This window comes from Schistocerca gregaria, unplaced genomic scaffold, assembly GCF_023897955.1.
Source record: "Schistocerca gregaria isolate iqSchGreg1 unplaced genomic scaffold, iqSchGreg1.2 ptg000169l, whole genome shotgun sequence".
Taxonomy (NCBI): domain Eukaryota; kingdom Metazoa; phylum Arthropoda; class Insecta; order Orthoptera; family Acrididae; genus Schistocerca; species Schistocerca gregaria.
In genome coordinates, this window is record NW_026061724.1 from 3,279,115 (window position 1) to 3,290,093 (window position 10,979).

Sequence of the window (10,979 nt, forward strand, 5' to 3'; positions counted from 1 at the left end):
CGAAGCACATCTGCAGGCATTCTTTGATCTGTCGACATTCAGAGTGTTGATGAAACACGGAACTTGCATCGGGATTGGATACAACAGGCTCCATGCGGACTTTTCTCCATGGGATTAGTGTCTTAAACTGTCTACTCTTTGATCGATCCCTGGAAGACTAGTAGTAGTTGCCGAAGAACATCTGGAAGCATTCTGTAGTCTGTGGACCTTCAGAATGTTGATGAAACAAAGAAATTGCATCGGGTTTGAATACAACAGGCACCAGGCGCACTTTTCTTCATGGGAGTAATGTGTCAAAGTTTCTACGCTTTGATCGACTCCTGAAAGACCAGTGGTAGTTTCCGAAGCATATCTGGAGGCATTCTGTAATCTCTGGACCTTCAGAGTGTTGATGAAACACAGATATTGCATCGGGACTGAATACAACAGGCACTATGCGGACTTCTCCCCATGGGAGTAATGTCTCAACCTGTCTACACTTTGTTCGTTCCTTGGAAGACCAGTATTAGTTTCCGAAGCACATCTAGAGGCATTCTGTAATCTGTGGACCTTCAGAGTGTTGTTGAAACACAGAAATTGCATCGGGATTGAATACAACAGGCCCATGCGGGATTTTCTCAATCGGAGTATTATCTCAGACTGTCTACGCTTTGATCCTTACCTTGTCGACAATAGTAGTTCCTGAAGCACATCTGGAGGCATTCTGTAATCCGTGGTCATTCAGAGTGATGATGAAACACAGAGATTGCATCGGGATTGAATACAACAGGCACAAAGCGGTCTTTTCTCCATGGGAGTAATGTCTTAAACTGTCTACGCTTAGATCGTTCCCTGGAAGACCAGTTGTAGTTTCCGAAGCACACCTCGAGGCTTTCTGTAATCTGTGGACATTCAGAGTGCTGATGAAACTAAGAAATTGCATTGGGATTAAATACAAAAGGCACCATGCGACTTTTCTCCATAGGAGTAATGTCTCAAACTGTCTACGATTTGATCGATACCTGGGAGACTAGTAGCAGTTTCAGAAGCACATCAGGAGGCATTCTGAAATCTGTGGACCTTCTGAGTGTTGGTGAAACACAGAAATTGCATCGGGATTGAATACAAAAGGCACCATGCGAACTTTTCTCCATGGGAGTAATGTCTTAAACTGTCTACATTATGATCGTTTACTGGAAAACCAGTTGTAGTTTCCGAACCACACCTCGAGGCATTCTGTAATCTGTGGAGCTTCTGGGTGTTGATGAAACAAACAAATTGCATCGGTATTGAATACAACAGGCACCAGGCGGACTTATCTTCATGGGAGTAATGTCTCAAAGTTTCTACGTCTTGATCGATTCCTGGAAGACCAGTGGTAGTTTCCGAAGCACATCTAGAGGCATTCTGTAATCTGTGAACCTTCAGAGTGTTGATGAAACACAGAAATTGCATCGGAACTGAATACAACAGGCACCTTGCGGACTCTTCTACATTGGACTAATGTCTAGAACTGCCTACACTTTGATCGTTCCCTGGCAGACCAGTAGTAATTTCCGGAGCACACCAATAGGCATTCTCTAATCTCTGTACCTTTAGAGTGTTGATGAAGCACAGAAATTGCATCGGGACTGAATACAATATTCACTATGCGGACTTTTCTCCATGTGAGAAGTGTCTCAAAATGCCTACGCTTTGATCGATTCCTGGGAGAACAGTATTAATTTCCGGAGCACATCTTGAGGCACACTGTAATCTCTGGAATTTCTGAGTGTTGAAAATACACAGAAATTGCATCGGGATTGAATACAACAGGTACCATGCGGACTTTTCTCAATGGGAGTAATGTCTCAAACTGCCTACGCATTGATCGTACCCTGGAAGACCAGTAGTAGTTTTCGAAGCACATCTGGGGCCATTCTGTAATCTGTGGACCTTCAGAAGGTTCATGAAACACAGAAATTGAATCGGAATTGGGTACAACAGGCACCATGCGAAATTTTCTCCATGGGAGTAACGTCTGAAACTGTCTACATTTTGATCGTTCCCTGGAAGACGAGTAGGAGTTTCCGGAGCACACTTGGAGGCATTCTGCAATCTCTGGAGCTTCAGAGTATTGATGAAACACAGAAATTGCATCGGGATTGAATACAGCAGGCTCCATGCGGACTCTTCTCCATGTGACTAATGTCTACAACTGTCTACGCTTTGATCGGTTCCTGGAAGACCAGTGGTAGTTTCCGAAGCACATCTGTTGGCATTCTGTAATCTCTGCACCTTCATAGTGTTGATGAAACACAGAAATTGCATCGGGATTGAATACAAAAGGCACCATGAGGGCTTTTCTCTATGGGAGTATTGTCTCATACTGTCTCATCTTTGATCGGTCCCTGGAAGACCAGTTGCAGTTTGAGAAGCACACGTGGGGGCATTCTCTAAACTGTGGACCTTCAGAGTGTTGATGAAACACGGGACTTGCATCGGAATTGGATACAACAGGGTCCATGCGGACTTTTCTCCATAAGAGTAGTGACTTAAACTATCTACACTTGGATCGCTCCCTGGAAGACCAGTAGTAGTTGTCGAAGAACATCTGGAGGCATACTGTAGTCTGTGGTCCTTCAGAATGTAGATGAAAGAAAGATATTGCATCGGGATTGAATACAACAGGCACCATGCGGACTTTTCTCCATTGGAGTAATGTATAAAACTGTCTACCCTTTGATCGATTCCTGGACGACCAGTAGTAGTTTCCGAAGCACATCCGTAGGCATTCTGTAATTTGTGGACATTCAGAGTGTTGATGAAACACAGAAAATGCATCGGGTTGGAATACAAGAGGCACCAAGCGGACTTTTCTCCATATGATTAATGTCTAAAACTGTCTACGCTTTGATCGGTTCCTGGACGACCAGTAGTAGTTTCCGAAGCACATCTGTAGGCATTCTGTAATCTGTGAACCTTCAGTGAGTTGATGAAACACAGAAAATGCATCGGGATTGAATACAAAAGGCACCATGCGGACTTTTCTCCATGGGAGTAATGTCTAAAATTGTCTACGCTTTGATCGATTCCTGAACGACCAGTAGTAGTTTCCGAAGCACATCTGCAGGCATTCTGTAATCTGTGGACCTTCAGAGTGTTGATGAAACACAGAAAATGCATCGGGATTGAATACAAAAGGCACCATGCGGAATTTTCTCCATTGGAGTAATGTCTCAAACTGTCTACGATTTGATCGTTCCCTAGAAGACAAGTAGTAATTTCAAAAGCACATCTGGATTCATTCTGTAATCTGTAGACCTTCAGAGTGTTGATGAAAGATATAAATTGCATCGGGATTCATTACATCCGGCACCATAAGTACTTTTCACCATGGGAGCAGTGTCTCAAACTGTCTACGCTTTGTTCGTTGCCTCGGAGACAAGTAGTAGTGGCCGAAGCACATCTGGAAGCATTCTGTAATCTGTTGACCCTTAGAGTATTGATGAAACACAGAAATTGCATCGGGATTGAATAAAAAAGGCACCATGGTGTCATTTATTCATGGGAGTAATGTCTCAAACTGTCTACAACTTGATCGTTCCGTGCAAGACCAGTAGTAATTTCCGGAGCACACCAATAGCCATTCTGTAATCTCTGTAACTTCAGAGTAATGATGAAACACAGAAATTGCACGGAACTGAATACAATAGGCACTATGCGGACTTTTCTCCATGGGAGAAGTGTCTCAAAGTGACTACGACTTGATCGATTCCTGGGAGAACAGTATTAATTTCCAAAGAACATCTGGAGGCATTCTGTAATCTGTAGACCTTCTGAGTGTTGATGATACACAGAAATTGCATCGGGATTGAATACGACAGGCACCATGCGGACTTTTTTCCATTGGGGTAATGTGTCAAACTGTCTACGCTTTGATCGTACCATGGAAGACCAGTAGAAGTTTCCGGAGCACACCTGCAGGCATTCTGTTATCTCTGGACCTTCAGAGTGTTGATGAAACGTAGAAATTGCATCTTGATTGAATACAACAGGCACCATGCGGGCTTTTCTCTATGAGAGTATTGTCTCAAACAGTCTATGCTTTGATCGTACCCTGGAAGAACAGTAGTAGTTTACGAAGCACATCTGGAGGCATTCTGTAATCTGTGTACCTTCAGAGTGTTGATGAAACAAAGAAATAGCATCGGGATTGAATACGACAGGTACCATGCGGACTTTTTTCCATTGGAGTAATGTCTAAAACTGTCTACGATTTGATCGATCCCTTTAAGACCATTAGTAGTTTCAAAAGCACATCTGAATTCATTCCGTAATCTGTGGACCTTCAGAGTGTTATTGAATAATAGAAATTGCATCGGGATTGAAAACAACAGGCACCATGCGGACTCTTCTCCATGGGACTAATGTCTACAACCGTCTATGTTTTGATCGATTCCTGGAAGACCAGTTGTAGTTTGCGAAGCACATATGTAGGCCGTCTGTAATCTGGGGACCTTCAGAGTGTTCATGAGATACAGAAATTGTATCGGGACTGAATACACAGGCACTATGCAGACTTTTCTCCATTGGAGTAATGTCTCAAGCTGTCTACGCTTTGATCAAATCCTGGACGACCAGTAGTAGTTTCCGAAGCACATCTGTAGGCATTCTGTAATCTGTGGACCTTCAGAGTGTTGATGAAACACAGAAATTGCACTGGGATTGAATACAAAATGCACCAAGCGGACTTTTCTCCATGGGAGAAGTGTCTCAAACTGCCCACGCTTTGATCGATTCCTGGGAGAACAGTATTAATTTCCAAAGCACATCTGGAGGCATTCTGTAATCTCTGGACTTTCTGAGTGTTGATGATACACAGAAATTGCATCGTGATTGAATACAACGGGCACCATGAGGACTTTTCTCCATGGGAGTAATGTCTCAAATTGTCTACGCTATTTTCGTTCCTTGGAAGACCAGTAGTAGTTGCCGAAGCACATCTGGAGGCATTCTGTAATCTGTTGACCTTCAGATTGTTGATGAAACAAAGAAATAGCATCGGGATTGAATACGACAGGCACCATGCGAACTTTTTTCCATTCTAGTAATGTCTCAAACTGTCTACGCTTTGATCGTACCATGGAAGAACAGTAGAAGTTTCCGAAGCACACCTGCAGGCATTCTGTAATCTCTGGACCTTCAGAGTGTTGATGAAACACAGAAATTGCATCTTGATTGAATACAACAGGAACCACGCGGGCTTTTCTCTATGAGAGTATTGTCTCAAACAGTCTATGCTTTGATCGTAAGCTGGAAGAACAGTAGTAGTTTCCGAAGCAAGTCTGGAGGCATTCTGTAATCTGTGGACCTTCAGAGTGTTGATGAAACAAAGAAATAGCATTGGGATTGAATATGACAGGCACCATGCGGACCTTTACCCATTGGAGTAATGTCTCAAACTGTCTACGATTTGATAGGTCCCTGGAAGACCATTAGTAGTTTCAAAAGCACATCTGGATTCATTCCGTAATCTGTGGACCTTCAGAGTGATTTTGAATAATAGAAATTGCATCGGGATTGAAAACAACAGGCACCATGCTGACTCTTCTCCATGGGACTAATGTCTACAACTGTCTACGTTTTGATCCACTCCTGGAAGACCAGTTCTAGTTTCCGAAGCACATATGTAGGCATTCTGTAATCTGGGGACCTTTAGAGTGTTGATCAGATACAGAAATTGTATCGGGACTGAATACACAGGCACTATGCAGACTTTTCTCCATGTGAGTAATGTCTCAAATTGTCTACGCTTTGATCGATTCCTGGACGACCAGTAGTAGTTTCCGAAGCACATCTGTAGGCATTCTGTAATCTGTGGACCTTCAGAGTGTTGATGAAACACAGAAAATGCACCGGGATTGAATACTAAACGCACCAAGCGGTTTTTTCTCCATGGGAGTAATGTCTAAAACTGTCTACGCTTTCATCAATTTCTGGACGACCAGTAGTAGTTTCCGAAGCACATCTGTAGGCATTCTGTAATCTGTGGACCTTCAGAGTGTTGATGAAACACAGAAAATGCATCGGGTTTGAATATAAGAGGCACCATGCGGACTTTTCTCCATGGGATTAATGTCTAAAACTGTCTACGCTTTGATCGATTCCTGGACGACCAGTAGTAGTTTCCGAAGCACATCTGTAGGCATTCTGTAATCTGTGAACCTTCAGAGTGTTGATGAAACACAGAAAATGCATCGGGATTGCATACAAAAGGCACCATGCGGACTTTTCTCCATGGGAGTAATGTCTAAAATTGTCTACGCTTCGATCGATCCCTGGACGACCAGTAGTAGTTTCCGAAGCACATCTGTAGGCATTCTGTAATCTGTGGACCTTCAGAGTGTTGATGAAACACAGAAAATGCATCGGGATTGAATACAAACGGCACCATGCGGATTTTTCTCCATTGGAGTAATGTCTCAAACTGTCTACGATTTGATCGTTCCCTAGAAGACAAGTAGTAATTTCAAAAGCACATCTGGATTCATTCTGTAATCTGTAGACTTTCAGAGTGTTGATGAAACATATAAATTGCATAGGGATTCATTACAACAGGCACCATAAGGACTTTTCACCATGGGAGTAGTGTCTCATACTGACTACGCTTTGTTCGTTGCCTCGGAGACCAGTAGTAGTGGCCGAAGCACATCTGGAAGCATTCTGTAATCTGTTGACCTTTAGAGTATTGATGAAACACAGAAATTGCACGGAAATGAATACAATAGGCACTATGCGGACTTTTCTCCATGGGAGAAGTGTCTCAAACTGCCTACGCTTTGATCGATTTCTGGGAGAACAGTATTAATTTCCAAAGCACATCTGGAGGCATTCTGTAATCTCTGGACCTTCTGAGTGTTGATTATACACAGAAATTGCATCGTGATTGAATACAACAGGCAGCATGTGGACTTTTCTCCATGGGAGTAATGTCTCAAACTGTCTACACTTTGATCGTTCCCTGGAAGACGAGTAGTATTTTCTGGAGCACACTTGGAGGCATTCTGTAATCTCTGGACCTTCAGAGTATTGATGAAACACAGAAATTGCATCGGGATTGAATACAGCAGGCACTATGCGGACTCTACTCCATTGGACTAATGTCTACAACTGTCTACGCTTTGATCGATTCCTGGAAGACCAGTGTTAGTTTCCGAAGCTCATCTGCAGGCATTATGTTTTCTGTGGACCTTCAGAGTGTTGATGAAACACAGAAATTGCATCGGGACTGAATACAACAGGCACTATGCGGACTTTTTGAAACATCCCCTTTGAAAAATTTATACACGACTGTGCTTAAACTGACACACAATAGTTTTTAGTGCAACGCAATCTGACTTTCAATAATCCCTACAAGAGAATAGCCCTGACTAACATTAACCTATATGTTTCACAAATCACTCACCTCACAAAAATCTTCGTTACTCGAACTACTGCAATACAGCGAGCGCCACTACTGCCTGCTAACTAAAAGATTCAAACTACGGAAGTCACTAACTACTGATAGGCACAGTTAGCAAATGAAAGATTTTAATAGAGAACATACAATGTATTTACCTTTATAGTCATAATATATATATATATATATATATATATATATATATATATATATATATATATATATATATCAGTTTATGACACCATCTCTTTCAAATTTCAAAACTCTGCCATCTCTCTCCCCACGTCCACCACTGCTGGTGGCTCACCTCCAACTGCGCAACGCTACGCGCTGTTAGCATCCAGCTGCCGCTGCCCAACACTACAATGGCAGACAACAATGCAAACCAGCCACTGACTGCACATGGCACAGCCAGTGATTTTTATACAGAGCGCTACGTGGCGGCGTTACCAATAAAAAAAACCTAAACAGCCTACTTACATAGCCCCCATGCTCCCCACAAAAGAAATTTACAAATTGTTTTGGGCAGTGGCCAATACAGATTTGAAAAATTTTTTCTTAATCACAATGACAAAGAAATGAAAAGCACACACTTATCGATACGATGTTGGTCAAAAGCTATAATTTTCTCACAGTCCATAAAGACAGTCCTGATCATTCATCAAAGTAAAATTGCAGTGTTTTTCTCAAAGTCTGAGTAGTAAATGAAAATGCACACGGAAGTAGTGGATTTCCTTGCAGTCTTGAAAAGTAGTGTTGTCCTTCCAACAGAAAGACAGTGCTGACTCTTGACATGCAGACAGGTAATGGGCCACAACAGAGCAAACCCACAGCAGAGTCAGTCGAAGTTTTGAAGAATATTGGTAGGTAGGTCATCACAGAGTAGACCCCTTGTAGTCCTGGTAGAGATTATGGTATTGGTGGGCCACCAGAGGTGCAGGCCCACTGCAGTCCTTGTAGAAATAATGGTATCAGTGAGTCATACAATCACCATCGAAGAGTGTTGTGTACAAGCAGGTCCATAAACCACCCCTTGTCCACTGACAAAGAATTTGTTTGAAATGTCCTTAGAACCAGCAATGCTGTTATCTAGTCCCTTGTTGAATTATTAACGCACGTGCAAACACTATCAGTCCCCACTTCTCACATATTGTCCATATACTATGACCAACAGAAAAGTGTGCAGTGAAATGTAATTTACAAGTTACTTAATTTGATGAACTGTTGTCAATTACAATTTTATAACATGAAAATACAATAACAAAGGTACAAAATACATCTTTAAGGAACATAACAATACAGATAACATTTGCAATAGTACAGGCTTTACAAAAGAATCTAAATAGCAAATACATCAGTGTTACAAAAATTACGACATAAGTACATACATAAAAGATCAGATTAACTTTTGAAACATCAACTTCACACATGAGTATTGGAACAAAACAGAATAAATAATGTGTAAACATCTTTACAAAGTAAATAACATGTTATTAATGCAAATTATATTTGAGGATAAGTGTATTCCTCATCATAGTGATTGTAGCTTAGTATTAGAACAGAAAAAATTCTATGAAACAGTACACAGAGGCAGGAAGAAAACAAATACACAAGGATACACAAACACATAGTGGGATAACACAAAAGGAAAGGACAGGTAAAATTTGGTACTGCACTCAAACCCAAAACTTCATTCTGTAGATCTTTCGTCGTGTCTCAACATCTGCTTCCTCCAAAAATATCCTATCCAAGAATGGTTTCTGTATTTTGTTCACATCCTCTTTCAAAAATAGTTTTTCTCCACAGTACACTACTTTTTTTTGGCCAAACCATTTTCTTATACCTTCTCAATGCTTTTCTTCCAATTCACCATAGTTAGTTTCTTATATATTCTACCCCCTCTTAAGCTAACTTAAATCTACTGAGCTCAAATGCGTAACTAAGGGACGAGGCAATGCAGCAGCACAAAACAGTTAATACAAACAGCAATGACAAAAAAATGCAAGTAAGCAAAGCAAGCAGCAATAAATGTAATAACTTATACCTAAACATGACAAACCCACAAGCAGAAAAAATAGTACACTAAAGACAACAACACAAATAAGGGAAATTTATATTCACATCTTAATGTCTATATAATTAAAGGGGTGCACCACAAAAACTTATTGTAAAAAAGAATATTACCATGTACTTGAAAAGAAAATTCTGTATGCAATTCCTGTGAAGGGAAATGTCTTTTTGAGCTCCTTCGTTTTTTTAAGTACATCATGAAGTTATTATTTACTGGATCTGTAGGCTTAAAATATTTATATTAGTACATCCATTAAATTTTGTAGTAACCAAAGCTGCAGTGCAGCTAGAAACTAGGTATTAAACAAAATAGGCAAAGCAAGGCGTGAAACGTCTTTCACTAGCCATATGGCATTTCATAATGCAGTAAACAATCTTTCAACTAGCAAGACAATACTCGTGAAACGTTTCTCGTCGTTTCATTAAGCATTTTAATAATTATCATCAGTTCAGAGCTCCATGGTAAAATTATATGTTTTCAAGTTTGAGCCTGTCGTATTTGCGATGCTTTCTACAAAGGAATGAATGTCAATATCGAGGATAATGGCCTCTTTCTTTTTCACCTAATAGCTTTCTTTTGTCAGACGACTACCTCTCAGCTGGGCGCCCAGAATGCATTACGTCAAGGTCACTTACCTTTCTTACTGAAATATTTACGACAGCAGTTTCCGCTACAATGACAGTCTCATATAAAAAAATTTCACAGGTCAAGAATTTGCGTTACACATCTGTAGAAACAAAATCCTATTGATATAACAGTGTCCAAAAAATTTTCGTCGGCATTGTAATACATTCACACATTTACATACATTTCATAATCTAAAAGTACGATTCTCGGTTTCCAACATCCTCTTTAACCTTACCTAACGTAACCTAACCTAATCTAACGTAAACAAATCAGAGTCCCTAACCACTACTCATTATTCTTACCTTATTACACATATACATATTCGTCGACACTTCTTCAATATTTCATCATAAGGAATACATAGCATAATCAAATTCCTCATATAAGGTAGCATCATCTTATTGATCATAATCATACCGCAACATCATAATACACAGTCATCGTAATAATATCATAAACCTCAGTCAAATTCTCAAAATCCTCGTAGCTTCCTCCAATAATTTCAAAACCTAAAAAAAAAAATTCTCTGCTCATGTCAAAAGTGTCATCTACCGCAAACGTACTTTAAAAATCATAATCCCATACCAAATACATCACTCAAATCTCTCATAGTATCACAATGGTTCCTAAAAAATATGAACAGTTTACAAAGTACAGGCAAATTACAATTTCATAAGTGTGAAGTTATCCACCTGCGTAATTGCGTAAACATGTGTCACTGATGTAGTAAAAACATGTTTGTTTCTCTGTCAAATAATCAGATAGCTGTGTAATTCTGTGTTACAGAAATATGGTACCGATGTTCTACATCTACATGACTACTCTGCAATTCACATTTTAAGTGCTTGGCAGAGGGTTCAT